Source organism: Ochotona curzoniae, unplaced genomic scaffold, assembly GCF_017591425.1.
Source record: "Ochotona curzoniae isolate NIBS_2020 unplaced genomic scaffold, NIBS_Ocur_1.0 scaffold_2453, whole genome shotgun sequence".
Classification (NCBI taxonomy): domain Eukaryota; kingdom Metazoa; phylum Chordata; class Mammalia; order Lagomorpha; family Ochotonidae; genus Ochotona; species Ochotona curzoniae.
Genome location: NW_024467094.1, coordinates 29,052,612 through 29,080,243, shown reverse-complemented (window position 1 = coordinate 29,080,243; position 27,632 = coordinate 29,052,612). Strand labels below are relative to the sequence as shown.

Sequence of the window (27,632 nt, the reverse complement as noted above, 5' to 3'; positions counted from 1 at the left end):
AAAAGGCTACAGATCAATCATTTATAATTAACAAAAATCCGATTGGTGCTTTAAATAGAGATCAATGTGTTCCAGGCTGCCTGGACTGTGGGCATGTATTCACCTTCTCGTAACTCTCCAAGCAAGCTGTCACACCTACGGAATCACCATTTGTTTTCTTAACAAAGCTTCAGGGGGCGCCAGCCTCTCATTGAAATTTCATTAATCTAATGGAGTAAAGTCCTATAGAAAAAAATCAAATTCTCGTTGGACGAGATGCTACCTGGGAAAGATAACCTCTGTTTGAACTCTCCGACTCGGATCGCTCTGCTATTAGTCTGAGGAAACAGACAGCAACAACGCTGATTACAGCCACTGGCCTCAACAATTTTTTTTTCTAACTAGCAATTTCGAGAGCAAGTGCCACGGTGTCAGCTAAAGAAACACAACTGCGAGTTTTCTGCCGAGCGCAATGGTTCTGAAATGTCACAGAATAGCTCACAAAGGACACCAATCTACGACCAACAGGGACATAGGCATGTAGGAGAAAGGGCCCACACAGCCTCCTTTCAAAGGTATGTTGTTTACATGCATGTCATGTGTGGAGGCCCCACAACTGTAGGTGCCAGCGTTTCCATGGAAGTCTAAACAAAGATGGGTTTGGAAAGCGCTAGTGAGATTCATCCACGTGTCACAGTATTTTGGGGCGTGGGGTGATGATCTGCTGAACACATACATCAACAGATGCCTTGCAAAGTACACGTCCACTGTGGGCAGCCTTTGAGTTCCAAGGCACCCAATGTCATTGCTATCCGGTGATCTTAGCTCTTGATTCACAAGCTTTCAAAAGTGACCCAGGTGTGCGTGTGCCAACAGGTAATAGCGACAGGACACGTTGGGGTAGGGGTGGGAAAAATGTAATGTTGAATGCCCCCGATTCTTTCCAGGAGCGTCCCTGTGGCTCAGCTCACAACAATAACTCAGTGTGATCATGGCTGCATTTACAAAACTAAAATGTTTTCCTTGCTAGTTGGTTTTTCTTCCCTTCTAACTTAAATGTCTACTTTAAAAAGTTAACATGAATGGCAAGCCGGCGGTTTTAGGTACCTCGTACAAGGGTCCCGGGAGAGATTGAGACAACCTGTAGGAAGCCCTCTGCCAGGCTCCCACAGGAGCACTGCGCAGTGTGAGAAGCAGCTGGGTGAAGGAAAGGGCAATTCAATCAGCGAGCTCACAGTCAAGTGCAACACCGCTTTCCTATGCCACAGACGCTTGAATCCGGATGCGGATGTGCAAATCGTCTCTGTGCTAAAGGACAAAGCTAGCCTCCCAGTAAACAAGAGGAACTTGAGTTGGGATGGAAGCGACAACGTGTATTTCTGTTTCTAAAAAGCGAGGATTTAAAAATCATAGCCAATGCTTAAGGAGAAGACAGCAACATTCTGAGAAAACAAAGGAAGATCAGGACATCCTAGGTAAGCAATGGAGATGGACTGAAAATGTTGTGAGTTAATCATGAGAGACGGCGTTCTCCTCTTACAATGCACTTGCTCGTTTTCACCCAGGTTCCACGAAGCTGGCTGCAGCTCAGGAACTGTCTTTGGTCCCCAAAACATCTCACAGGAGTGGGTCCCTTCCTTTGTTTTTTTTTTTTCCCACTTGTCTGCTTATGGGTAAATATTTCTCTTTCTGGGTAGATGCCATATCCAGAAAGTCCAAGTTTACCCATAAAGACCAAGCTTATTTTAATAAGCAATTCCTTTCATTTCCTGTGTAGATCCACCTGTAGAATTATACTTCCTGCCTTCTGTCTGCATTCTGTTCAAAGATGACACTGCAAGCATGTTCTTATTCTGAGCAATAGAATGGGTAAACAACACATTCATGTGGTGATGTGGGCATGTTTATTTATGTAAACAGCTATAATGCATACATAGCTACATACACACACACATTAGTTCACTCAAGTCCAGATTATTAAAATTGATCCTGGGAATAAAATCCAACACCTCTTGTAGACATTCATCCTTGCTATGGATACAGAGAAAGAAAGATTGTGAGAGACATACACACACTCAGATGAGCCTTCAGGGAATTGTATGAACTTTTGAACCAGGGACGGAGAGCCAGAGCCCAGCCTGTTCCCACTTTAATAAACATTTTTTTTCTTCAATTAATTAAGGTTTGGAAAGAAAAAAAAACACAGAAGAGAAGTAATTTAGCATGCAACGCATACTTTACAGATGGATTTTACCTTCGGATGCTTATTAAATCTATGCATGATTGCGCTGGAGAAAATTAATTGCACTGTTTCTCACTATTCAGAGAGGGGCTGCAAACAGCTCAAAAATGAAAAGGAAAATGGAGCAAGGTTGTTGTTGTTTGAAAAAAACAGTTACGATATAAAAAAATACTTTCAAAGTCCTGGACAAGTCATACCCATAACTGAAATAAGAGCACGTAATATTCCTTCAACATTGTTAACTGTTCCTAAACGCCGTGTTATGTTGCTAGAATGTATATGTAAATGTATACATGCATATACACACATATTTCTGGCATGTGTGTGGGGCGGTATATATACATATATATTTATATACATCTACCCTAAGTTTACAAATACTCAGGTTGAACTAAGACTCCCTAAGGAGTGACTCTTGAGCATTTAAGTGGTCGGTTTTGTTCAGCTCCTGCTGTAAGGAAAGGTTGATGGAGGCAGCAAGGAGGGATACACGCCCCTCTCCCCTCCAGCCCACCACCATCAGCTGGTACTCTTCCAGTCTAGACTTGGGGGAAGGTAACAACACTCTGTTTTATTGGAGGAAAAGGTGCTATTATAAAATACTCAGAATAAAGGCCATCATCTGCATTTTATCAGCTTTGGTTAGCATAACTAGAGCCCTGCATGTTCTACTTCTGTTTCTCTGAAGGCGAGCCGAACTCTGAGACCACCCGGAGAATGACCCTTCTCAAGCCCAAAAGGCCCCCTCCCTCTCCCACCTTGCTGCTGACCGACAAAAATGTTTTGCTGGGAACTTTTAAACTTACTTGATTCCCTGACCCAAACAGATGGCAGTTTGTATTGCTCTTTTACCTACTCCATCAGTTTTCTCTAATCCTGGTTAACGTGTATAATTATTTTAAAGGATTTATCATGACACACATTTTGCTGAGGGTAACAAACTAAGTACATATAAATAAATGGATCCAGCCTATCTACAGCAGGTTTCATGAGGCATAGGTAAAAACGGAGATACTAATATTGGGATGGATTTATGGGTGACTTCCACTAACAAATCTCAAAGAATAATCCATATGATCTCGTAAATACCACTGATGCCATCAGCTTCGTTAGGAAGGGGATAAGGCCAGATTATACAGTCAGATACGGATACACAACTTATAAAAGAAGCTTTTAACTTTGATTCCCTTGCTTACCCTTTACAATCAGACCTACCTCCCAATTAATCTTTAGTCAATTAAGGTTTCATCAATGATCAAAGGTGTATACAGCACAGTGTAGGCACCACTCAACAGAGAAAAATTCATACTCCTGTGGGGAATTCAAGTGAAAACCATGCAACCAACTGGTAGTACTAAAGTTTTTGCAAACATGACCAAAAGAATGTACATTTTATTGGTTACAGGAATTATGGGATTGGACCTATAGACCTTTACCGTTAGAAAGGACCGTTTAAGATATCAGAACAGACCCAGCTTGACACTCCTGCTCAAGCCACACTGCACTGATAGACGTGAAATGCCTGAACAACACAGGACAGGAAGGCCTAAGAAGGGAGATCTCTGAGTTCCAGGCTTCTGAACCTGTTTCCCTATCTCAGAGAGATCTCTTTCGCTTGTTGCACACCCCCAGACCTGAAAATCTCACCTGTCTATCCTAGATTCATCTCAAGTTTCCCCTGGAGTTGACACAATGTACCCCACCTTAAACATATTTCTGATATGACAGTCTTCTTGGCTACCCCAAATACTGACCATCTAAAGTAACGGAGCCTTCTTCTGTAGAATCTCACTAGGGCACTTTGTCACCATTCTGCAAAATGGTATAGGCAGCAGCAACAGGACCTGTTGAGGTAGCCTAGTGGCTAAATCCTCACCTTGTATGTGCCAGGATCCCATACGGGCACAGGTTTGTGCTCTGGCTGTTCCACTTACCATTCAGCTCCCTGTGGCCTGGGAAAGATGGCCCAAAGTCTTGGGGACCCCACACCTGCATGGGAGACCAGGAAGAAGTTCCTGGCTCCAGCTTTTGCAGCTACCTGGGGAGTGAACCAGTAGAGGGATGATCTTGCTCTCTGTCTCTCCTCTGTGAATTTGACTTTCCAATAAAAATAAATAAATCTTAAAAAAAAAAAAAAAACACCAACAAACAACCTGTTAAAGTGAAGATGTTTTGGGAACATGGGTAAGGTAGGCTCTGACTGCGCTAATTCTGAAGGAACAGGTGGAAGGGGCTCCCAAAATTAAGCTGCTGAAAACACAGACCAGCAAAAGGAAGGGTTAAATTCACTTTCCAGAATCTAAGTGTTCAGAGTAAGCTTCAGATTTTAGGCACTTACTGTAAAATAAGCATAGTTAAAAGATAAAATTTTACAACTCTTTAAATGTTTAAGCTTTTATTTTATAATTCTTAGACATCTTATAAAGAGTAAACTATCGTTTTGAAACCAAAAGCTCCCTGGGGACCGAAGAATGCGCATGGAGACACCATACTTTGATTTAGCAACTCCTTTATCACATGGAACGCTGTTTTCATGAAAGAGTTAAGCTCCTTCTAAAAGGTAAAGAGCTTAATCACTCTGGGATGAGATATTTTTTCTATTTTCCAATGCAATTACTCTTTGTCTTCAATCTAATTGAATTCACTTTCCATGTTAGTGGGGGAAGGGAAGTGAGGGGGAGGAGTGTAGCATATGTTAGAAGACAAATAGTATACACTGTAGACCTTACAATAGAGTGGGCTTTTATAAAGAAAAAAAAATTGTGATCCAACACACACACACAAAAATATTGAATGTTCATTGGTAGGGTGAGGGTAGCGGGGATTTTGGCCATCAAGAATCAGCGTCTGTGTGTGGAGAACATCAGGGCATTGCATAAAGGAAGGAACATTCGTATTTATTATTTATAAAGTACCTTGGGATTCTCTGAGAAGCTCTGGGTGAGGCTGGGCATTTTCATTTCGTGGGGGTGATCATGATTGTTGACATTTCAGCAGGAGCCCTATTTCAGTAGCCAAAGGGATAGAAGTTCTCACGTGCACTTGCTTTTGCGGCCATGTTCTCTTTCCTGGGTTGTAGCATACACAATGGCACATGCCCTTGTTGATGGCCTCCTCCCGTTCTCTAACGTTCCTGCCATCTCTTTCATTTGTCCTTGTGGTGTCATCGTCCCGTCCACCACTTGCTCAGGTACTCACAGGTTACGCTGCAGGGGGAAGTGGATGCTTGTCTTGGATCTACCTACCACGGTGTCATAGTCCTCAGTCTTTCTGATGTGTAAGGAAGGAAAATCTCTGGATGCCATCCATGAAGGGAGAGGAGGCAGGGGACTGTCCCACGAAGCATTAAGGCCCACTGTGGCCCAACAGACTGCTGTGATCTCAACGTTCTTTAGGACATGACCGATAGACCCATCTCTGATTTGAAAATCCGGCCCACCTACCCACATTCTAGAGGGGAAGCAATGTGACACTTACAGAATAGCTAATATCTGTGTAAATGTGTGAGGGACATAAAAATAGCTGAGACGCAACGAATTTTGCTTTAGACAGCTCCTCAATGTGTTGGAGAAGCCATAGTATATGAGGAATATAGTGCAAGGCCAATGGCAATCATGGCTGTCATAGAGGTATTACATGAGTAATATGTAAGGCAGGGATGGGCTGGATCCAATCTGCTGGGACAAGCAGGAGATGGTGAAGAGAAGACAGAGCTTGAGCAGGGCCTTGAGAGATGAGTGGGTGGATGGAGGGGGTGGGAAAGGCACAGGACTGGGCTTGGGTAAACAACCCCATGTAGCTGGAGCTCATGGCATGGTTTCAAATGCAAGGGGTAGGATGAAAGTTAGGTCCAGGAATACTTGTAGAACTCATGTTTCAAGTCTTTTTTTTTAAGATTATTTTTATTGGAAAGTAAGTCAGATTTACAGAAAGAAGGAGACAGAGAAACATCTTCCACCTGCTGGTTCACTTCTGAAGTGGCCTCAATGGCTAGAGCTGAGCCAAGCCGATGCCAGAAGCCTGGAGTTTCCCATGTGGATGTAGGGTCTGAAGGCTATGGGACATCCTCTGCTGTTTTCCCAGGTCACAGGCAGGGAGCTGGATGGGAAGTAGAGCAGCCAGGAAACAAACTGGTGCCCATATGAGATCCCAGCACATACAAGGTAAGGATTTTAGCCACTAGGCTACCGTGCTGGGCTCATTCAAGTCCTTTTTGAAATAACTGCAGAGTATGAAGGTGAGCTACAGTAGGATGAACGTTCCTGGCTGATTCTCTCTTTGTGTGTTCAATGTCTCAATGTCAAATGTGTCTCTGGCATTTTCTGAGGCCAGAAACACCTACTCACCTTGTGTCTGTCATGGGAAATCTCTGAGAACTGGGTCCTGGAGTCTCCCAAGACTGGAGACAGTTCCATATGAGGCTTCATACCCAGAGTGGCCTCAGATCAGAATGAAACGGATCAGAAGCTCCTACCATTATGTTCCTCTGCAAATTCTTCATTTAACGATTCGTGTGTTTACCTTGAGACGATTCTCACTGTGTACTGACAACTGCTTAGCTCCATTTCTTTTCTGCAGTGGCCTCTTTAAACTTGCACTTCCGATTCCCAGCCCTACACTTTGTTCTTACTCTGGGCAAATGACTTCACTCTCCTTCATTGAATCCCTTTCCTCTAAGGAGTGAGTGCCTCTCCTGTTATCCAAACGGCTCCTTCAGTAGTATCCAGTGACCCATGTCCACTCTTCCAGGACCTGAACAGTCACTGCCTTTTCAAATCAGTTCCTTCTCAGCGGCTAGAACATCAGCTAGAATCTCTCCTCTACTAAAAGAAAACCATAACCAGACAAGTTCCTCTTCCCTCCTGCTACTTGGCCTTCCCCTTCTCTTCACCAGCCTGTTTTCTTTAGGTGGCACCTGCCCACAGCTTCTACAATTTCTCACTACTTGTTCACTCACTTCTGGCTCCCTAAGATCACACATCCACTATTTTCAAGCTAATGAAAATGTTCCCCTGAAAGATTAGCAGAAACTTTGATTTCCCTTCTTTTTTTCTACCAGCCTCTTAGTAACTTACAAACATGCAGCACAATTGCCAATCTTCTCACTTTAGATCCCCTCAATATCTAGCATCATCCTTTGTCCACGGTCGAGACGCAATGAGCACAGTCACGCACTGCATGACAACATTCCAGTCAACTACAGACAACATATGTGATAGCGGTTCTGTAACATTACATTTCCTGGGATGTCCACCCCAGCTGTCCTGCAGTGGGGTAGGTATGTTCTCTGATGTTCATGCAATGACAAAACCACCTAATGACTCATTTCTCAGGACATGTCCCGCCATTCAACAATGCATGAGTGTATTTTAATTGAATCTGAATTTCTCCAAATTTCCTTCTGGACCCCATGACTCCCAGTTTTCTTCATGGTAGGAACGTAACAATGATCTTGGGTGGTACAACTGGCATTGGGCAGCAGCTTAGAGGACATCCCATCATTGCAAGAGAACTACTTAAAAATCATCATTTACCATAAAACACAGTTAAAAACCATGCTGCTTTGATTTTGTGCTAAAATAATAGGAAATAAAAATTATCTGACAGTGCTCAACAACTTCAAAGCGAAGGACCAAAGACACGTGGACTTGCTAAAGTTATGACATGAGATTCCTGTTGACCCCCACATAAACCATGTTAGAATACTCTGTATTACCCAATAAGCTAATTGAGTACTTCCCCATCAAGTGCTGCAGGTGGCTAAGGTATGGTATAAACTAAACCATACCCAGGAATTGATCAGTCACCACTAATACACTGTTACGACATCTTGAATGAAGTTGCCTCCTTTTTGCAGAGAGTGAAAGAACGCAAACTCTTCCTTTAAAGGCGAAGCTTAAAGGCAATCAGTGTGCCATCAGGGTGCTTTTTAGGTCTGCATCACATTGCACTGCCTTTGGGTATCTTTCACTACTATGGAGTTTTACTCACAGGAGGTAGAGGCATGCCTTCTTTCATCTCTCACAGACTCTACATTTCATTGAGAATCTGCAAGGGCAGTGCAGGCACTACTGATTTTGCTTCACGCAGGTGCGGGTTTAAGTTAAACTTGTCAATTCTCGGCCCTCTGAGGCTGCTCACCTTAGGGCAGGCACCGTGAGGCACTCCCCTGGAAGCCTGCACAGAGTGACGCACGTTGAGCTAGGTCCTGCAGGTGTCAGAGTCCAGGGAAGGACAAAGGTTTAGAAACACCTGCTTGACAACGCTTAGAAAAAGGCAAACCTTAGGGACTTCAAAACAGCAACAACAACATGAATTATGTTTGCGGCATTTTTGCATTTTAAAATTTATCTTACATTTTAAAGTTTTAATAACGCTATACCTTGAGAATATTTTAAGTCTTTAAAGATTACTAAAATGGTAGGGTAGATAAATCTGTTAAGTACAAAGTAAAAGAAAAAACAGACATCCTGGCTAGCCTCATCATGGATCGTTCCTGAAATAGATGTCATTGAAGACAGCAAAGTCTTTCTTAAGGTAGCAGTGGGGGCAGACAGATACTTGGGAGTTTCACTTCACCAACAATTTCAGATTTGCCTTTTTGGTTATGCTAAAAAGTTATCATGTGAGGGGCAGCCCAGCCCAGCTGTCCTGACACATCTTGGTCGGAAGGGAGTTTCCTTGTTGTAAGTAGCTGAGCATTTTACTTACAGAGAGCACTTGGTCATATGGTCTTGCTATAACTCTACATCCAGAATTGCAGAGGGAATATTCCAAGACCATGGTGAGCACACACAGGAGAGACTTGGATATGCCTGCCTCCTCCATGTTTCTCTGGCTTTGAGGATACAAGACCATCTTATGTCAAAAATCCTACATGTGCTAATGTTAGTTTTCTTTTTTTTCTATTTGAAAGAGTTACAGAGAGAAGGGGAAAGATAAAGAGATATCTTCCACCTACTAGCTCATTACCCAATGGCCGTAAAAGTCAGGGCTGGGGAAGGCTGAAGCCAGGAGCCAGGAGTTTCGTCCAGGTCTCCCATGGGCACAGGCACCAAAGCATTCAGGCCATCTTCTGCTGCTTTTCTTAGGCCATGAGCAGGGAGCTAGATCAGAAGTGGAGCAGTTGGGCCTCAAACTGGCATCTACATGGAATGCCAGTGCCGCAGGCAGTGGCTATATCAAATGTGCCACAATGCCAGCTATGCTAACACTAGGTGTTTTTGTTTCATTTCTAACATAAGGTTTATAAAAGACAAAAGCTTGGGGGGGGGAGGGAAATCTTAAATAACTTACTCTCATGGTTGCTTCAGAGCATAAAATACAGTCCTCGGAGCTCATCATATTTAGAACAAGCAAGCTGTTTGATAATAAGGGGATATTTTCTTGCATCTATAAAATAATCAGTGGTTGGAAAACTGTAAGGTGCCCATTCAGGAGTTCAAATGCCCAGGTTATGACTGGGATAATAACAAGGAACCCCAGGCTGCATGACAGAGTTCACGCTTTCTTCTTATCACACCACCTCAGCAGATGCTAAGGAAAGAGATGTAAACTGCGCTGTGCCTGTGAACCTTAAAACTGCAGGAAGAAGAGTTTCAAAATTCAGCCATTTCAGTCACTTGACTTGAAATGACGAGATGACTTGCTGCATTTCCTGTAATGTCCCAGTACCACGGGACTAGAACAGTTAGGAGTTCAGCATACAGCTCCTTGAAAAATACTTGCTTTAGGTAGTAATGACATTTACAGGACTTCTTGCACATGCATTTTTGGGAACTTAAACTTTACAAAGAAAAGAGGTCTTTAGTCTTTCCAATTCTTGGTCCTATCATACACGAGGGATAAAAATATTTGGGGAGGGAAATTTTTTTGAAAGTTATTATCAATCTAGATGGGTCAACAGTAACAGCCTTGGAGAAGGATGGGTAACTTTTACCTTCTGCTGAAGGTGGTGAAGTGTCTCTGGAAGGTGGTGGAGATGTTAGCAAGCTCATCACTACTTCTTTCTTTCTAAAGGTTTATTTATTTTTATTGGAAAGGCATGTCAGATTTACAGAGGTAACGAGAAACAGAAAAAGATCTTCCAACCACTGGTTTCCTCCCCAAATAGCTTCAATGGTCAGAGCTGAGCTGATCTGAAACCAGGAGATTCTTCCAGGTCTCCCACATGAGTGCAGGGTCCCAAGACTTTGGGCCATCCTAGACTGCTTTCCCAGGCCACAGGTAGAGAACTGGATGGGAAGTAGAGCAGCCAAGACATGAACTGGCGCCCTTATGGGAATCCCAGTGCTTGCAGGTGAAGATTTAGCCACTGAGCCATCATGCTGGGACCAAGCTCATTTCCATTTCTACCACACTGCAGCAAATGGGCTCCTGCTGCCTCTGAAGACACTTAAGCTTGATATCAGAATCACAATCCTGACAGGAAAAGCTATTACTGCAAAAGGACTGGGTAAAAAAGAACATGACATCTCAATCTCAAAATACCCGTTAAGTAGAGGGATCTGCTCATCCTTCTGAGATAGTTTTAGTGTGATTTTTCTCAAACTCAAGGGATGCTACTTTCAAGTCTTACATCTATCTCTATTGCTTGAGAAGCAGATAGAGAGAGAGAGAGAGAGAGAGAGAGAGAGAGAGAGAGAGAGAGAGAGCACTTGCATGTTCTGGGTTACTTCCCAGATGTTTGCAACAGCCAAGGGAATATAGGTGGCAGGAGCCAAATCATTTGAGCCATCACCACTGCCTTGCCTAACTCACATTAGCAGGAAGCGTCAATCAGAGGTTGAAAGCACAGCTGCTCTGATGTGCAATGCAGGTGTTTTAACCACCAGTTAGTGGCAAAGCCAAAGGCTACCCCAGTACATAGTATCAAATAGAAAGTGGTCATGTTACCTTTGAAGCTAAGAGAATCACTGAGTTAAAAACTTTTTAACTTAAGTCAGTCAGGTCCTTACTGTAGACCTTGACCAGCAGGATGGGTATAGGGCACAGGATACCCTCTGTGGCTCACAGGCTAAGTGTGACCCACTCCTGTTTCCGCTTGGCCTGCAAGCTTAGATAGGCTTTCACATTTATTTTTAAATGGCTTGTAAAAAACAAAGCTTAATAATTGGGACAAATGCAAATGTTATAGATTCGGAATGTCTGTTAAAAGCATCCTAGTGGCACACAGCCCCCAAATCCTATTGTCTAAGGCTGCTGCCACATGGCTGCATGCAGCAGCCACTACTGAGACTATATGTGTATAAAGCCTAAAGAACTGAGTGTGTGGCCGATGCCAGCAAAAGCTTGCAGATCCCTGGTGTAGCCCACGAACCATGGGAAGTCTTCTATTACTGGATGACTTGGGTGTGACTCTGGAAAAGACAGAGGCCTCAGAGATCTGATCTGGAAACTGGGAGCAATCCTAGCTCAGCTGATAATGTGGTCATGTGAATGAAAAACAAAACAGTGTTTAGGACACTAGTACCTGGTATAAGTCCCTGCTAGAAGTTTCTACTCTTGTGTGTGCAAGAATTCTGGCCGGCAGAGACACATTGACTTCCCTAGGTCCTGGGGCTTCCTCGAGGCAGCCTGGGAATATCCGGACGTGCCCTGCCCACGCTGCACTGCCTTTTTAATGTTCAACACTGTCTGACAAAGCAGGTCCTTCTTGTGCCATTTCTGTGGCTGCTTTTCAGCCACCTCACAACCGCTCTTAGTGGGAACCTGGGTTCCATCTGATTACTCCCCGTGACCATCAATCCCTGCCGAAGGGCAACTGGTGGCAGAGCTGTGATTTCCAAGTATCTGCCTCAAACTTCTAGAATATTACTTTTATTCTTTAACAACAACAAAGACAGCTCAAGTTCCTATAACCCAAACCAGACAACCTTATTTTCTTTCTTCCTTTCCTTCTCTCCTTCTTTCCTCTCTCTCTCTCTCCCTTCCTTCCTTCCTCCTTCCTTCCTTCCTTCTTTCTTTTACACTTTATCACTTCAGAAAAAAAATACCTGAGGTATGTATGCTCCAAGATCTAAAGTGATAGCAGATGAGCCTATAAGCAAAGACACCTGCTACTCCCTATGCTGTGGAGCCCTTTTGCTCCAGTCACTTCTTCCCTCCTCCCCCAACCAGAATGCATCCTTGCACATTCACAGCATCAGGTTTGGCTTCTTCTGTGAAACCTCACAGCCTTAGGATGGCTGTCTTCTGGCCGTACAGTACCACCTGTTCTAAGACCTTGTTCCTGAGAAGTTTCTTCATTCTCCCCAAGTGGGTCACTCCATTATGCCATGCTGGTATCCAATTTTAAACAATTATCATTTGTCATTGCTGCTTAACTGTTCTCTAGTTTCTAAGTATTGCATTCTATCAAGGAATTGCAACCATTCTCTAATATTCCCTTAAGACTAAGCATATAAGGTTTTTGTTTGTTTGTTTGTTTTTGGGATCACCCTGCAACACCTAGTTAAAATCAGTCATATAGTACTCCACAAATACTTTTGCATTAATATATGAATAGTCACACGTTATTCTATAAATAGATTTTAAACTTTAGTTTAAAAATCATGCTACCACAACTACAGATACTTTCCTAATACATGAACTGAAAGACCAATCATTTAAATTAAAACAAATCAGAAGTATAAAAAGACCTTAATCACAATGGAAACTTCACCCTATTCTACTGATTTGAACTTTCCATGGCTAACACTTGCTTCTTGCAGACATATCCCTGAACTAGGAAAATGTCGGTTTGGATGTGTGCAGTGAGAGCTTACCCAAGTGTTGCTTCAAGTCCACCAGTAAAGGATTATGCTAAACTTCCACACAGTATCATTTCCATCTGCATGCATACCACACCGATAGCAACATCACTTAATATATGGGTATGGCAAGTATATTTTATTATAATACTAGACAAGCAAACTGAATGTGTCCCAGGAAGGGGTCTTTTCCATTAACTTTTATAAAGGCTTTCATTTCAAACTTTCATTAACATCTGACAAGCAGGCTGAAAAAGCTTTGCTCAGAGCTTACGTTTGGGGCAAAAATGCATTTGGTAAAACCATTCCAGGATTACACTGACTGGCTGTGCAAGAATATACTAATTTGTTTTGTTTTGTTTGGAGTGTGGAGAAAAGACAGAGAAAGGGAGAGAACAGTCATGGACCCTACTTCATGGTTGCCATGGACGCAAGGTCAGCCTTCCACACTTGGAGCTACCAGCAGAGTTCAGACAGGTCAACGTGTGACCGCTCAGGCCCTGGGGTTAAAAGTTCAAGCAGCGATGGAAAAACCAATATGTCCACGCAGAGTATGCTGTACAATTTATTTCAATTTACATCAAGCCATGCATATAAAATTTAGATAAATTCCATTCAAATCTGATGTTGCCTGACACACAATGTATGCAAACAGATGTCTGTGGGGCTTTTTCTGTGCTTTAGAAAACAACATTAAATTTAAAAATATGTCTCTGGGATTTCTTTATTGAATTACAAAATGAACATAATTTTAACTTAAATGTTTTCATTCTTCCCTTTTTTTTTCTTTCTTTCTCTTTTGGTGCGGATCTTAATAATTTCTCCGATCTCAATCTCCTCTGTGTCATATTAAAGAGGATAATGTATATTTACAGCTACAGCTTCAGTGTTATTGTAGTTATAGATTCTATTTATATCCCTTACCATTTTCCACAAATATTTAGTGATTGATATTTCTGATTTATCTCTGGGCTACCTTCACCTCGTCGCCTCCCTGAGTAGAACAGAACTGGAGTTGGGGAGGCTGCTGGGTCTTCTTCCAGCCACAAGGTGGCTCCCCCGGCCCCTTGTGTCCAGCCGACCCAGTGGACACCTCCACTGAGTGCAGGGGGCAGACCGGGGTTCACCCTCTCGATTCCTTGTAAATGGAATGGATCCCAACACAGTCCCTGGTACACTAAGACCCAATGAAAAATTGATCTTTAAAAAGAATCTATAGGAAAAGACCTTTTCTTCTGCCTAATCTTTCTTTACTCATCCTTTGAAAGGTAGAACTGAGCTAACCAAAGAGAACAGGGGAAAAAAAAAAGCAGAAAGGAAGGCAGGGGTTAGGGGATGACACTCAAACACTCAGAGTGGCAGCCTAGACAAGGTCAAGTTAGCGAAAGTATCCGAGTTATTCCCAGGCCAGACCCTGCATTCCGGCTCTCCCTCCCACCCCAGGGAGCTTCCCTGAGAAGTGGCACTCACTCGGATGTCCAGCATGGTGTCCGGAGGAAGCCCAGGGACCTCCAACGGCGCCAAGCTGGGATGCGAGCAGAACTGCTATTCCTTTTCTTCTTGCTACCTGACAAGCAGGGGGCTGATTTTGTCTCTGCAATTTTTACAGAATACAACTACTTCATAAACTTTCAACATATGACACAGGCAGGCACAGAGATAATCATCTATCCAATTATGAGTTCACGGAAGGTCTTTCCCAAATGCTGAGTCCTTATTTCCCACGTTTTCCATTCCATGGAGAAGCTACATGGGCAAGTTTCATCTCCCTCGTTTGTAAAATGAAGGCATAAATGGGACCTATTCCTCACCGGGTCTTTGTCACACTAAAACAAGTTAATATATGTAAGGCACTTACGAGAGTCCTTGGAACGTAATAAGAGCCATATAAATGTTTGTTGGTATTATTATTTATTTGAGCTCAAGCCACCCCCTCTTTTTTTTTTTTTTTCCACAAGTACTTGTTGACATGATTATTTAGAGAAAATGAACTTGCACAGATTTCGTCGAGGCATAAGGAGTATCATTTTCTAGATAGTGGGAGCTCTCACTCCAGATAACAGATGCTGTTTGGGGTTTTTTCTTTGACGACAATTTTCAAAATACACCAGCAGTTTCTTCCCAATTCGTGGTGGTACTCGCAACACCACATTTTTTTTTTTTATGAGAAACTGCTGACTTTGAAATCTGTTTTAGATAATACTTCAGAAAATACACCATCTCACTAAAACAAACAAACCTTAAGTGCTGGTTCGAAATACTTGGTTACAATATTCTTATTGTAAATATTTTCACTTTCCTTTCCACTCTGTTAAAAAAAAAAAAGTCTCCAGGATCTTTCTCATGCCAGAATCCAACTTTGTTAAGCTTCTTGTTAAACTTAGAACATATGAGTCCCCTGCTCCTAATGTAAATAAGCATGTTGAATTCCCTGGTAAGCACTGCTTCACTGCTTGGCAATTCTCAAGTTAAAAGTTCTAAGGGTATAAATGATAGCCCTAACTTAAGGTGGCCCATAATAATTCACCATGAGCAAAGGTTTATGTGGATACAAAATCCTGCATTCACATAAATCCTTATTCGTATAAGGAAAGGATTATAGCCATAAATAAAAACGCACATGTATGTGTCAGTATGTATATATACATATATGTCCATACGCACACACATATATTCCCTTAAAACCTCCCATCTATTTGGGAATATATAGTCAGAGACTAGGCAAGATAATCAAATCAATTTTCAACAGCCAAGGAGAAGAGTATGACATTTTTTAATACCTGCTATACTGTCACGCAACTCTTTATTCTTTATTATCTCTGTCAGCTACTACTAGGTGCCCAGTAGACAAATGCTGGTTCTTCTGTGGACCATTTATTTCTATTTGGCATGATTTCAGGTCCAACTCTCCAGAATGGCTGGAAAATGCTGTGCTGCTCTGTTGGCCTTGTACCCTGGAATAAGGACTGGAAGGAGAGGAGGTGGAGGGAACCTTTGGGCACAGGACAATTTGCCACCTTCTTTTCTTTTTTATTTATTTTTTCCTTTGAGGGAATCCCATCTTGGTTTTGCCTGCATTTGCACAAATCCAACCCTGAAAGGCCCTCCTTCCACCCGGAGCGATGCGTGTGTGCTACCAGAAGCAGCGTCTTTTACTGCCAGAAGCAGTTTTTGCTGCGCGCATCAACTTTCGCCACATTCTGAGCGAGAATTCTTTGATGCCAGCTCCAGACATCATTTAACAGAAACCCTTAAAGAACAGATGTACTGAAGAAACGCATCAATTTGTTATTTGTTACAGTTTGGGGGTGTCTGTCCTATGGGTATTTGGTTTTTTTTTAAAACCAAAGGCTTATATGTTTCCCCAGAGAAATTTACTTTCATGAGAGAAGAAAATTGAGGCAAATCACTGTTGTTAGACCCTGGAGTCAGACACACTGGCTTGTTGTCCTTCTGCACATGGCAAGAAAAAGCCCACAGTCACCCAGACAATCAGGGCTCCCCCCATTCATCTCTCATTCTTCCCCAATGTGAAAAATTACAAATGAAACCAAATTTTTCTCTGTCGATAGAATGTGTATGATTACAGCTGTTCATATTTTCACCCTAATGAAAGGCTGCGTGTTTAATTGTAAGATTTATTAGCGACTGTACATCACTATGTACATGCAAAACAGTTCATCGACATCTAAAATGTGGCTTGTTTATTCTGACATTAATGATCATCTTTCTTAATTTGAAACAAAAAAGCATTTGGGGAAAATGCATTTTGTTTCCTCCAAATAAGAAATTAATAAATTCAATGTAAGAGACCAAAAGGGATGGAGGGAAAATATTGATTTATGTAAGTAAGGCAGGGGGAAAAAATAAAGATGCTTTATTTTTTTTTTTCCTCTAAAAGTCCATAATCCCCGCAGAATGCGCAGAAACAAGAGAGTTGATTGCCAGCTTTGTTTGATTTTGCAGAGATCTCATACGAGGCCGGGTTCATAAACAGGTGAAATGATGGAGTTTATTGCAACGCACATCAACACTGAAACTAAATAACTGTGTTGCCACCTCAGTCCCGCAGGAAGACGGATGGTAAACTTGACCTGCCGCTGGTACTATCCGATCGCCATTTTTTATTCCCCCTTCGCCGCCCCCCCAGGCTGAGCCACGTTGAGTAAATGCATGTGCACGGTCAGGTCAGACCCCGCGATCGGGTGAAACTCCGTTCACATTTGCATACAGGCGGAGTCTCACAATGAAAGCCCATCTGTTCCCGTCTCGGAGTACAAATCGAGTGTCACCCAACTCAGTGCAAACCACAGCAGCATGGCCATTAGATGGAGGAACACTCAGCTCAGGTTACGGATATGGAACTGCTGATTTGGGTTTAAATACCTGATAACTGAAGACTTTTCATTAGATGTGAACAAAGAATGAACTTTGAACTGCGCAGGAGATACCCCCTCTCCTCCCTGGGCACCCCCAGTTGTGGCCATTACCAATACTTCACTGCGATATTTCCCGCTGTCTTTATTTCTGTAGAAAAATCAGCCAAGCTGAATGTCACATGTGCTAAATAATTGCCTTTTTTTTTTTTTGGAAGGGGGAAGGGCATGGGGGCGGAGCATCGAGGGATATTGTAAATAGAAAATGAACTCTGAACTCTGTACGCCCTTAAAGGTCATTAATATCAGGGCCGTGTTGCTCCTTGAACTTCTAAATTTTACCAGGCTGGAAATTTTCGTTGCTAGAGTTTAACCAACGTGTGAAACTGCCTCAGCCCTTTAACCTCTCCCTCCCTCCCAAACCCACGTGAGGCACCTGCTTCCTGAAACCTTCTCCTCTCACAGGTCTATTTATTCCAAAATAGTTTATCAATCACAACCTGTGTCAGAGATTTTTGTTGTTAAAATTCAGCAAGCACCTTAGAGTTGAGGGACGGAATCACGTCCATTCTGACACAAAAAGAGCACTTCAGAGGGAAATACAGGATAATGGGCCATCCAAACCCTGCACATGATCCATACAAGCAAATTCATGAGTAAAAGTCTGAGCAGGCTTTCACCAAACGCCTCCTTGTTCTGTTTTACAGCAGGAGTTTATTTCTATGAAATTCTTTCTGAGGAGGACACAGCATCTGGGGTTTGGCTGTTTGTGTTTATATTTGACATATTTCTGCACTCTGTTCCATGAATCACATTGAACAGTGAAGGACTGTTTGAGCTCTTCGTCCAGTTTGGCTTGGGCCCCAGTGCGGGCGTGGCTGCCTGTCCACACACAACGCCAGTCTGCTGCACAACACATACACAAGCCAGCCAGTTTTTCTTGTACCGGTTGTGCTTCTCATTTGCACTTGGCAATGGTGTCTTCGTCTGAAACGGCAAATGTTGTATCTGATGGGGAAAACATTTTAGCAATATCCCAAAGGACTTTCCAGGTTGGCTTTAAGCAGTCAGGTAATGTTGCCCTTGCATGTCTTTGTTTTCCTGAAGACACTTCCTAGAACAGGCTTACAGTGTGGAGGGAGTAAGAAGGGGACATGGGATGCAGAATGTGGCAAGGCCACAGGGCCCTATGGCTGCATCTCCCCAGCCAGGGCTTTCTTTTAGCACTTTGTGAAACTAAATTCTTATTGTGTGTCCTCTTAAAAAATAATTCCAGGGTAAAGAAAAGATTTGAGCGCATTCTCTTTTTTCAACCCTTCCAAGTGCTTACGGTCAACCTTAATGGAAGCTCTACATGCATTAAAAGAGAGAATAGACTCTTTGTTTCAGAAGAATGACCAAGACAAGGGTGGGTTTTGGTTCCACTTTGTCAAGTTTAAGGGGAAACTGAATTCAGGGGAGATTGGGGAGGAGGGAGAGAAAAAGACAGAGCACCCCGCCCCCCCAAACAACTTTCTTAGCTGTCACCTCATTGTCTCCAACCTTAAACTTATAATATTTTATTGTTGTCCTGTAGACAAGTCAGGAATTTGCAATAGGGGCCATGTGGCCACGTGATGTCTTGGAGATGGGCTGTTTATCTGCATTCCATGCAGCTGGGCATCTTGTGTGGAACAGAAACCCACAAGCAGCCAGTGAATACGCCAGCTTTCCTTTCTGCCTACTTCAGCAGACTAAGGAGGTGTAACAGCTTTAAGTATCCCTAACCAGATCTGAACAGGATTCTTGTTCCAAAATGATATAAAAATACTGGTTGTTTGGTTTCTTGTTATTCACTCTTGGTGGGGGTTGAGGGTGTGTGAACAGGACCCGAACCTTGAACTTAATTTCCCCTTTGAACTCATGACCTTTGACAAGATTCCCCATGCGTTGCCCTTCAGACGAATTTCATCACAATTACAGTCCCTTCCACTTGAGTAAAAGATATATAATCATTGATTTGACCTAATTATCTGATACATCCCTTTCTTTGCAAAGTGGAAAAACTAAATGTGTGAACAGAAACTGACCCGTGAAGTTTTGGTATCTAATTTTTATTCTAATTATCATAAAACACGCTCCATCTTTCACTATTTTTCTCAAGTTTTCTCTGGGCCCCTTCCTTGAACCCAGTATTCCTTTGGATCCAACAATGCCCCCTAGGTTCCAAGCTGCTTGGCAACAGACCTTCAGATGCATTAAGCACTACATGTGCAAAGTATCATTTTTAAACAACAAAAATAAGAAAGTCGAACACTAGAACAGAAAACTGTCACTCATCTCCATCTTTCACAGAAAAGACTTCGGAGGGGATAAAAGGGGAAATGATAAAGGTCCCACAAAGTTTGCAAATTACTTGACTTCTTAGCATCAATCTATTGTAACTGAGACTCCAAACTTAAGCTTATAAAGTGGGCATGGGCAATATTAACAGTTAGTCCAATCAATTTAAACCACCGGGGAAGTTTTTAAAAAGGGATTTTCTGCTAGGTCTAACAAATTCCAAGAAAAGACTTCAGTAAGAAAGTTAAAATCATGAAATACGTTTTCAAAAGTAAATGAGGGTAACTCAAAAGTAAAATAGGGTTGATAAACTACACAAGTTGACTCTCAGAACTGGATTTGTGAGTCTTTCTGCCTCAAGTTAATTTTTAAAAAGAATAAACTGAAACCACAAAAGAGTTTCGTGATCTGAGACTATTGGAAAATAGTCACAAAAAGTTAAAGAGCCAGGGGCAAACAAAGCTGAAGCAGTTTTCGCTTTTTTATGTTGATATGACAGGGACATCAGAGTCCCTCAGAAGTGGAATGATGGTTTTCCTTTATGTCATTTATGCATCATAACATCGCAGCCTCTGAACGAGAAGTTACTAAAAGGGGATGAGAACGACTTGCAAAGAACACACCTGCTTGGCACCACTTCTACTGTCTCACACAGAAACGAAATCACACTAAGGGGGGGGGGGGCGGTCTTAGCAATTAGTTTCAATTATACCTTGAAGTCAAAGGCCTAAGCCAACAGGAAAGAAAAAGAAAAACTATGTGGCCAAACTCCCTAAAAAGGGACTGACCACAGTGTGCGGTGAAGCAAATCTTTAAAAGATTAGCATTTTATGATGTTGGCTGTAAGCAGCGTTGGCCAGACATCACAAAACAGGCTGCAGGAATCCCACAAGGCTGGGTCTTTAGATGGATTTTTTTCAAGGGAGAGGTTGAACTTGCTACATGCCTTCACTGAGAAAAATACAAAATTTAGGACTCCAAGAATACTCGAGAAATGTTCCATCTCTGCTCCCACTTCCACCCAAGGGCCTGAAGTGTCAGCAAGGGAGTACTGAGGAGTCCTTGTCAAAAGTGACAGACAGCCAACGGCTGGGATCTGTATTCTGGTCACATCCCTGATTCTAAAGCCACTGCCTCCAATCCCTGTTTGATGATAGAAGAGCCTTTATCGATCTCTTTTAATATTGGGGTGCCGGGTGATGCTCCAGAAAACAGAAAAAAAAAATGGGGTTGGCATGATTTGCTCTGAGGTTCCCAAACCAGATGCTAACAAAATACAGCTAAAAGAGGCTGCCTTCCCTGGCAGGATTCCAGGCTTGAGGAAGACATTAAAAATGGGTATTTAGATAATAATGTTAGGATTGGCACAAACAGGAATAGAAACACAGGGACGGGGTATTCAGGGCAGAGGATAAATGCCATCGTCCCACAGTGGTGGTGGGTGCCATGGTGCAATGCTCCGTGTGAAGACTGTGACTTCAGTCTCTGAATACCCTGCATTATATGCAGATGGGCCTGCGTGCTTGCTCATTTTCATGGCAAGAAGAACCACTGCAGCACAGTGATAAGAAAAGGAATGAAAGCAGGGAAAAATATTGCGGTTTTCACAAAGACAACGTAGGAAGCCAACAGTCACCACCATTTCTCACATAGAACTGGGATCTTTTAAACTTTCTGAATTTTTGATTGCCCCAATTTAAGAAAAAAAAATTCTTTTACTAGAATGACATATAAACATTTATAAATCACAAATACCACTAACAATCTCGTCACGTTAGAAATCTTAATTTCTTTTTCATCTAGACGCACATTCTCTAAGGTATCCCTTCACACCTGCTGTGTCTGGCCTCTCCCCTCTTCCACTCCTGTCCCTCTTATAAGAAAATTTCCAAGAACAATTATCTTTTCCTTTACAAATTTAAGTTACAGTATGCCAGTTTCTTGCTTGAGACTCATTAGTTGTGTCTGTGATATTCAAAATAAAATCCAAATGCCTTATTGCAATGTAGAAGGGCCTCCATGATTCTACCTCACTGCCTAGGATTCTGTCTCAGCTGCGCAGCTCTAGCCACACAGATATTTTTGATTGGTCCTTGAGCCTCTCCATCTCAGTGCCTTTGCACCTGCTGTTTCTTCTTCCAGCCTTCATCCCTCAAATCAGTGTACAGCTGGGTCTCCATTCAGATTCCTTCTCAGCGGTCTCCTTTCACACCTGCCACAGAGAAACCCACTGTCATCCTTCTTACTCATTCTTTCTCTTTGCCCTTCAGTTTTTTATTACAAAGTAGTTACCATGACTTGATATTATACTATATCACTCCCAGTACAATGAAGGTTCTCCGTGGCTGGGGATTCGGTCAGTTTTACATTCCCAATACCTAGTCTAAAATTTAGCACACAGTTGGGCCTCGATGTTAAATGAGTGAAGAATAATCAAAATGATTGACAAACATTCCACAGGTTCTTCACTTGAAAATTAACCTCAAAAGAAAGCTCACAGAGGCAACCACGTGAAGACAAATTATCAATAATAATAGGGGATGGGCGTGTAGCCCAGAGGCTAAGACACCTGTGTCCCCCATTGGAGTGCTCGAGTCTGGCTCCCAGATCCTAACTCTGGCCTCAGCTTTATGTTCATGTGGACCTTGGGAAGAAGCAGTGATGGCTCAAGGATTCTTGCTCTCCACGTGGGAGACATGGATCAAGATACCAGCTCCTTAAATAAATTAAAAAAAAAAAAAAAAAGATGCCAGCTCCCAGCTTTGGCCCTCATCAAACTCTGGCTGTTGTGGGCATTTGAGCTTCTACTACAGATGGGAGTTCCTTCTGTTTGTCTGTTTTTCCATGTCCCTGCCTGTCAAATTAAAAAAATAAGCATCAAAATGAATCTAAAATTAAAACAAGTTCTCTATTTCCTCACGTCTTACAATGCTGAAACCACACCTTTCTCATGATCCTCATCACCTTCTTTCTGGTGTCATGGCTACCTGCCGACAGATCTCCCATCATAGCTTTTGTAGGAACAGTCACAAAGTGGTCCTCCATCTTCTCTCACTACATTGGACACGTAGCAGGTGCCCACCCCTGGACTGTACGTGGACAGGGGCTGACAGTCACCTATTGACTACGGTAAACTGAGGCTCAGCCACAGGTGCAGAAGTGAGGGGTGCCAGCCCCTGAGGAACCTGTAAATGACGATTCTCGATTCTACATGGGGGTGGTGTTATTCGGTACTCATCTGCTGATGAGGCTGAGTGAAGAAAGAAGACTCCCACTGGGAATAAACTCTTGAAAAAAATCACCAATTCCATGTATGAGAAGGAGGAGAGAAGCTATCTTGATGTTTACACGATCAAAGAAAGAATGAACACAAAGACTAAAAAAGTTATCACATGATCATCATTTCCTTTTTTAGAGGTCAATTCCCAAACAGAAGTAAAAAAATGTCACAAACATGACACTTCAATGATCATTTTATGTGACAGACTATATTGTCTTAAAGCATGAAATTAAGTTTTATAACCAGAATGATTTTAAGGATGAGGGAATGAAAGTGATCAAAGATTTGGGACAAGGAAAGCATAATTTTATATTAAAATGGTAAACTGGCTACGTAAAGCATTCATAAAGGCTTCCTTTTGAAAGAAACTCAACTATACTCAGACATAAATGATTTTCATATACTTCAAATTAAATAAAACTTGAGAACAAATGAAAACCAGCGTCTCACTGTCCTTATGTGCAAAAGCAAAGAACTGAAGTAAACGTTTTTAGATGTCTTCCCTGCCTCCAACAGCTCAAGCAAACATCTAGTGGGGTCTTTTCACAATGTGTTTTGTGTTTACTAACAACTGAGATAAGAATGAATACTAAACTCCCAAGAGCCATTAGCTTAGATGTCTAGAAGTCAGCATGTCATTTAACTTCCTGTTGTTGTAAATTTTCTTTTACCCTGTTATCAGCTTTGTTTTATGACTTCATATTTAAAGGGATGTACAGTTAAAGTAACTGTGTAATAGAGACTACTATATCCAGTGCAGCGTGCCTCTCTACTTCCAAATCAAAGAAGGACTCCAATGAAACTGTTAAATATATCTTGACAATGGGATGCTGGACTCTGCCATTGTCCATACCTACAATGTCAGGATACACTTAAACGGTGGAATGATGGGGTTATATTCATGAAGAACTATGCACTGTGATGACAGAGGGAAAGTTGGTGGGGGGCAGGAAGGGACTCGTGGGGCAGAGGGGTAATTCCACAGCCTATGGAACTGTATCATAAAATAATAATAAAAATAATAAAATTTTTAAAAAGGTAGCAAAAACAGAGATGCAATGAAAAGCTAAGGTGGAGTAAGGCAGAGAAGTACTTTAAGAATAAACTAAGAAAAAATGGCATTCAATCAACACAAAAATACAGTCAACAGGTCTGGGAGAAAAACAACCAAGAATACAGGCATCGCTAGAAAGGAAAAATTTGGAAAGCAAAGTCCTATAAAAGGCTCTGTGGGGACAGGCCAATGAGCTGGCAGCATGACCCATCAGCAGACACAGAGGGGTTTAGGTCTCACATCCAGTGCTGACGGAGGTGCTTGTGTTTCTATATTCTTCACGCAGGAATTGTTCCATTGCCACAGACCACTGGTTCTTCCCTTTCGCCGTGCTGCCCTGACAGTGAACAGATGTTTCAGCGGAAAGCTCCACTCTCACCAACCCAAATCCAATCATGCACCTAATGGTGCAATACGATATCAAGAATATAATTCCTTTCTGAGCTCAGATGGCAATTATCTTCCACCCAAAGCAGCAGCCTGGCTCATTCTGATTTCATGCAGGGTGGCCTACTTCTGAGGCTTCACTGAAAACTTCCCAAGGCTCTGTCCTGTCACTGCTTTCCCGACTCTCAACCACGCCCCAGCTTTACTGTCACTGTTGCCATACTTGGGCTGTCACAGGGTTAGAATCATGCAAGCACAATGTAAGTGGCAGTATTTGTATTAATCACTGTTCTTTACAACTATTTGCTTTCATTTCAAAGTCTTATTTCATTTTTATTAGAAAGTCAGCTATACAGAGAGGAACATCTTCTGTCCAATGATTCACTCCCTAAGGGGCCACAACAGCCGGAGATGGACAATCTGAAGCCAGAAGCCAGCAATCTCTTCTGGGTCTCCCATCTGGGTACAGGATCCCAAGGCTCTGGGTCATCCTTCACTGCTTTCCCAGGCCACAAGCTGCTGGGATTAGAAACAGCACCCACATGGGATCCTGGCGCGTAAAAGACTAGGACTTTAGGAAAGCCTTGGGACCTGCACCCGCGTGAGAGATTGGAAGAAGCTCCTGGCTTTGGATTGGCTCAGCACCAGCCACTGTGGTCACTTGGAGAGTGAATCAGGGGTCAATGAGGCCTTGGGCTTTGCTGCTGATGCTTCTGACACAGTGACAAAATAAAAGCAGCTTAAGTGGAAAGGTGACAGGCGCCAATCTGCAGTGTGGACCAGGGTCATGTTTCACTGGTGTTTGGTCCCCTCCTGGTGCCCATGTCCATTGTAGGAACACCTCAGTTGCAAATCCCAATCCTGAAGCCTGCTCACTTCCAGGGGATCCCTTTTGGGAAAGAGCTTCACTTTTACACCCTTTCCAAGGTCTGGCAGCAAACAATTTCAGGGAATTTCTAGAATGACATTCAAGCTAGTACCAAAGGATGGGGGAAGCCCTTTTGCAACAGGAAAGATAATAGCTCACTCGGAGAAGCCAGTCATTGTTTCCCCACCTGTGTATTCGTGATGTAAGAAACAGCAGTAGGGGCAGTTGTTTGGCATAGCAGCTTAAGCCACCAATGGAGATTTCCCACATCCTAGATCAGAGTGCCAGGCTCGAATCTTGGCTCCCCTCTTTTAGATCCAGCTTCCTCTAACGCACACAGGGGAGGTGGAGATGATGGCTCCTGACTTCAACCTGGCCCAGCCTTGGTTCTTGCAGATGTTTGGGGAGTAAACCAACAGGTGGGAGTTCAATCTCCCCTCCCCTGCTGCCACCAAGTGCGGGTAAATGAAAATAAATAAGTAGTTATTAGAGAAGAAATAAGCAGTTAGACTGTGGTGGTCATAATGTGGTTCCAGAGTCTAACTGAACAAGTCATGCTCAAATTCTGAATATTATTAAGATAGCTTCTTTTAATCAAAAAGTTGAAGACTTGATAGAAAGTCATATGGCCTAGTGCCTAAAATAGCCCTTATATGAAAGCCATTTATCAAATGGACAAAAACTCCTTGCTTTTAGCAATCAACAAAATAACCATGATATTTCTTGATGCATGAGACTTGAAGCATCCTGATAACCCAAGAACAAAAAAAAAGCCAAAAGGAAAAGACAATGGATTTTCTACCAATGATGTCGATTTTACAAATAATACTTTGATACACTGTAATAACCAACTAATGATTCAAAAAATGTCATAAAAAAGCCTTCAGTATGAACTGATGTTACTAATTCTCTGTGTAGCTTTAAAAGCCTCTAAGTCAATTCTGGGAGCTACAATAAATCAATTTTCTCTTAAAATTAAACCAATATTTTTTAAAAGAAGATTTATTATTTTTTTTTTTGAAGGAAAGATTTACAGAGAGAAGAAGTGACAGAGAGAAATTTCTTCCAGTTGCTGGTTCACTTCCCAAATGGCCTCATTGGGTAGAGCTGAGTCAATTTTAAGCCAGGAGCCTTCTAGGTCTCTCACACGGGTCTAGGGGCCCAAGGATTTTGGTCCCTCCACTGCTTTCCCAGACTACAAGTAGGGAGCCAGATCATAAGAGGAGCAGCCAGGACATGACTCACCTGGGATGCTGTTGCTACAGGTAGGGGATCAGCCTGTGGAGCCACTGCACAGGGCCCTTCAACTGATTTTTTCTAAATGAAAATGTCTTTCCAAAGTAAAATTTTTTCTTTACTGTCCTGTAAATAAGTTGCTATAAAACCATAGTAGAAACCATAGTGCCTAGCATACATATAAACGTTAAATAAAAGTAAATTACTGGGACTGACCTTTGTAACTTACAAAGTCATGGTAACTGCAATTATACAAAAGAAAGTAACCATCTCTGAAAATGTGACTCAGGCAAAAGAAACAGAGAAGGAAAACAATTGCAAAAGAGAAAGCATTGATTGGTTCAGCAGTAATTATAATTACAGGAGCAATCATAAAATTCACAGAAGTCTTAGAATTCCGATTCAGCTGTTAACACACTGGCCAGGGAGGATAGAAGGCAGTGATGAGCAAACACATCCCACATCTGGCCTTCTCTGTTTCTAGCAGAAAGCTGTGCTTCACAGCCCATTCAAACACCTGCCGGCCACGCCCACAACAAGGATTTGGGGAATTTCTGTGGGATCTCAGAATTTGTCTAACTTTTTGAAGGCAGTAGTACTGACTGGCAACAGAGCAGTCTGCAGCAACATGAAGTGACGACAGCAGATGATTTAGATAATCAAAAATCCAGCCTGAATACAGAAGGAGTTATTGTTTCTATGTATTTTCTGTTATTCCCAAAGCAGAGAACGGTCCCTTAAGAAACCACGTGGACAACAGGCCTCTCAGTTAAGGTGCCCCTGCGCCACTGGTGCGCTACGGCTCAACACCCAGCCCTGGCTCTGGACTCCAGCTTCCTGCTCATGCAGATGGTGGGGGAAGGGAAGAGGCAGCTGATGATGGTTCAAATGGTTGGGGCCCTGCCATCTCTGTGGGAAACCTGGATGGAGTTCCTGGCTCCTGGCGTTCACCCTAGATCAGCCCCAGACTGCATCTTGTGGCCACAGGTTAGAAGGTTTGTCTATGAAGGTGAGTATTTCCAGCAGGCACGTGGCCACTGTGAACCAAATCAGGGCTCTATGAGTGAGACAAGAGCTGAACGGGAAGCTTGGAAATAACTGGCAGAGCCTGGGGTGGCTTGGAAGATGGAAGATAGT

General features: G+C 42.6%; 1 protein-coding gene and 1 long non-coding RNA gene across 5 annotated transcripts in view; one reads left to right on the top strand and one right to left on the bottom strand.

Moving 5' to 3' along the window:
- SKAP1 (src kinase associated phosphoprotein 1) overlaps positions 1-27,632 on the bottom strand; it is a 274,036-nt gene that overhangs the window by 162,916 nt on the left and 83,488 nt on the right. The gene's annotated exons all lie outside the window — the stretch shown is intronic.
- On the top strand, positions 385-13,846 carry LOC121170223. The gene is made up of 2 exons (XR_005885937.1): positions 385-554; positions 13,339-13,846. It is a non-coding gene; the product is annotated as an uncharacterized LOC121170223 (long non-coding RNA).